Below are 3,249 nucleotides of genomic sequence, written 5' to 3'. Positions count from 1 at the left end.
TTCAGTGCTTCTGTTACACAGTCTTGTCCCAGCCCTTTAGCTGAGGGAGCCCAGGGCCCAGAGGTATCAGACAGCAATCTCCACTTGCAGACTTCTGCTCAAAAATCAAACAGAATCCCAGTATTTTAATGATCTTGCAGGATTTTTTTATTACCACACTAAAGATTCAACATGAAAATCATTTGCACCACTCTGCCACACGGACCCTAATTCTCAGTGGCTTCCCAGTCAGCTCCCAGCACCAACAGCACTCACTGTCTGACAGTTCTGGCTGTTACAACAGGATAAGATTTCATTAGGGATGTGAATATTATTACTTATCGTAGCCCAATCAAGAATAAATGCTACACATATTTTGCCACAAACACCAATCTCTGTCCCACAGACCAGTCTGGATCGGACTGAGAAATAAAGGAAAAATATTACAAAAATTTTTAAATATTATCTGTCAGAAATTATCTCCAGAAGCACAGCTTCACCATATCAAACCCAGCAAATCCGGAAAGCTACAAAGCATTCGGTTTTCCTGAAAAATCTTTGCACAAGATCATCCTGCACTATAGTGGGAAACTTTCCTATCTGTTGGGGTTTGTACTCGTCAAAAGAAAGTTATGACAGGGAATAGCAAGAAAATTCCATCCTGCTTGAGTATCTTGTAGTTAGAAAAAGCACAGGGAAAAAAGACAATAATCAAGCATTCTCCTCCTTTCCCCAAAGGTAAAATCTTGGACACACAGTTTTTCTGCCACTCGATTACATTAATCTTTGCTTGCCACGTATTCTGTGTTAATTATTTATTTGTTTTTCCAGTTCACTGACAGGCCATGATTTTTACCAGGGAAAATGACATCTGAAAGAGCGTGAATGTGGGGATTGCTCTGCATTCCTCTTGTCCTGGCAAGCACAAACTGATCAGTACTCTGTGCACTTGGAATAGATTCTTTTTCTCATGAATTTTACAGAGCATATGGAACCAGTGGAACTTGACTGGAGGCATCAGAAGCTGAAAAACAAAGAAATTAGGGCTGCTGAGGTTGAAAAACAAGCACTTTGTCCGAAATGCCAGTTGGAAAAAGAAGGGAAAAAACAGTAACACAGAGGACAAGTGATGTGATGTTCTTAGAAAGAGACATTGAGTGTTATTCACATCTGCTTTAGCAACCTTTACCTACCAAAAACTGGTAAGACAAAAAGAGACTGCAAATGGCCACACTGACCTAGGGATGGGTATATGCACATCTGCTGGATTCCAAGGAGCTACAGGGATGTGTCCTTGGGCAGCATCCGGCTTCTTCCTGCAAACACTCAAGTCTGCTAAAGGTAACATTAATCCAGGCAGCTGGGGAGAAGGGTAAAGTGCAATGTTCCTACCGCTGGGAATCAAACCACAGGTGATCTGCAAAACCAACCAGTGTTATGTGCCAGCTGGGAGACAACAAATCCACTGCAAAGTCCTTCTCCTCCCACATCCAGCTGTGCAGATGTGGAACTCCAGCTGCAGGCCACCAGAGGTTCACTGGCCAGGACAGGAACTGGACAAGAGACAACTGTTTATGAAGGTGATGCATGAGACAGAAATCTCCGATAAGCAAGGCTTGTAGAACTCATTTTTATCATTATTACTTTGAATATACCATTAACTATGGAACTGTAAATGTATGTATATGTGGTCAAATATCACTAAAGGAACATAAAGATTTAAAGGTGCATAGAAAAGGTTTAGAGAAAACAAAAAACCCTCCAGACCTTATTTCAGCTGATCAATTTGTTTGTCCTTATACTGGGCTGTAAACTTGGCTCCAAACTTGCTTCCCAGGGATTCCCATCTCTCTGACAAAGCTGCACACTCCTGACTTTTCCATACTCAGCCTCTGGCTGAGCAGCATGCATTGTTCTGTGCTGGAATTAAAGTGATTTCTGTGCCTGAAGTGATGTGCACGTGTACCTTGGTCAGTCGGAACCACAGATGGCTGATTGGCATCAAAACATGCATGTTGGTCTGTTGGGGAAACAGTTGGAGCAAACAGTTGGAGCTCTTCTCTTGCTTAGGCATTATCAATAGATATCGCTTAATTGTGGCTGTGAGATCTTGTTGGAGTTTATGCGTGGAAGGCAAGATGGATTTTCACATCCCTACCAGCTGTAAGAAAATGCTAAACTTTGCACTTGCAACGTATGTAATTTTCCTGAAGAATTATTGAGGATATTCTCCTACTCTCTGAAAATTGGGGAGTCTTTCCTCTGATTTCAGAGTGTGGACTCTCTTGTTCCTCACTGTCAAAAGAGAAGGTATATTGTAATTTCTATGCATTTACTTATACAGTAGTACATTCAGGTTAAGAAAAAATACGCTTAAAACAAGAAAGGTTTTATGTAAAGGCTAAATAATATCAGTGGCCTAAGTACCTGCAGCAGATACTTCAAAATCACAAAACTTTTATTGTGCGTCCCAAAGCCCACAGTGACAGCAGTGATGTCCCAGCTGCTTGACTGTTACAGACTCATCTTACCCAGGACGTCCCTTTGTGCTCCCAGAGATTTCCTGTTACTGATGTCACTGCAGTAGCGTGGGGCCAGGGACGGCCGTGGGCTCCTCAAGGTGTTCTTGTACCAGCCGAGCCCTCAGGGGTGCTTCGATGATCGAAGATTTTTACTGTAGTGTGCGTATACATACACACACACACATACATATATACTGTTTACAGAATCACAGATTCATGGAATGATTTGGGCTGGAAGGGACCTTAAAGATCATCCAGTGCCACTCCTACCACGGGCAGGGACACCTTCCACTATCTCGGGTTGCTGCAAGCCCCATCCAACCTGGCCTTGGACACTTCAGGGATGGGGCAGCCACAGCTTCTCTGGGCACCCTGTGCCAGGGCCTGCCCACCCTCCCAGGGAAAAATTCCTTCCCAATATCCCATCTAGCCCTGCCCTCTGGCAGTGGGAAGCCATTGCCCCTTGTCCTGTCACTACAGGCCATTGTTCAAAGTCCTTGTCCTTCTCCAGCTCTCCTGGAGCCCCTTTAGGCACTGGAAATGGCTCTGAGGTGTCCCTGGAGCCTTCTCTTCTCCAGGTGAACAGCCCCAGCTCTCCCAGCCCGGCTCCGTAGGCTGTGCGCAAGTAGGACTTGACGTGGATCGCACGGCCCCTCACGGTCCCGCCCGGGCGCCCCCGTGACGCGCCCAAGGGATGCGCAGTGCCTGGCGCGGGGCACGCCGGCAGCTGTAGTCCTTGCGCCGCAGC

At 45.5% G+C, this 3,249-nt stretch overlaps 1 long non-coding RNA gene across 1 annotated transcript; it reads right to left on the bottom strand.

The window, feature by feature from the left end:
* Positions 1-769: 769 nt before the first annotated feature.
* Positions 770-2,728, bottom strand: LOC108447853. Its single transcript, XR_001863554.1, has 2 exons — positions 1,218-2,728; positions 770-1,003 (listed from the first exon to the last, which is right to left on the bottom strand). It is a non-coding gene; the product is annotated as an uncharacterized LOC108447853 (long non-coding RNA).
* Positions 2,729-3,249: the final 521 nt, after the last annotated feature.

Source organism: Corvus brachyrhynchos, unplaced genomic scaffold (assembly GCF_000691975.1).
Source record: "Corvus brachyrhynchos isolate BGI_N302 unplaced genomic scaffold, ASM69197v1 scaffold427, whole genome shotgun sequence".
NCBI lineage: Eukaryota > Metazoa > Chordata > Aves > Passeriformes > Corvidae > Corvus > Corvus brachyrhynchos.
Note: the sequence above shows the minus strand (reverse complement) of the source record. Positions and strands in the feature narration are given on the sequence as shown.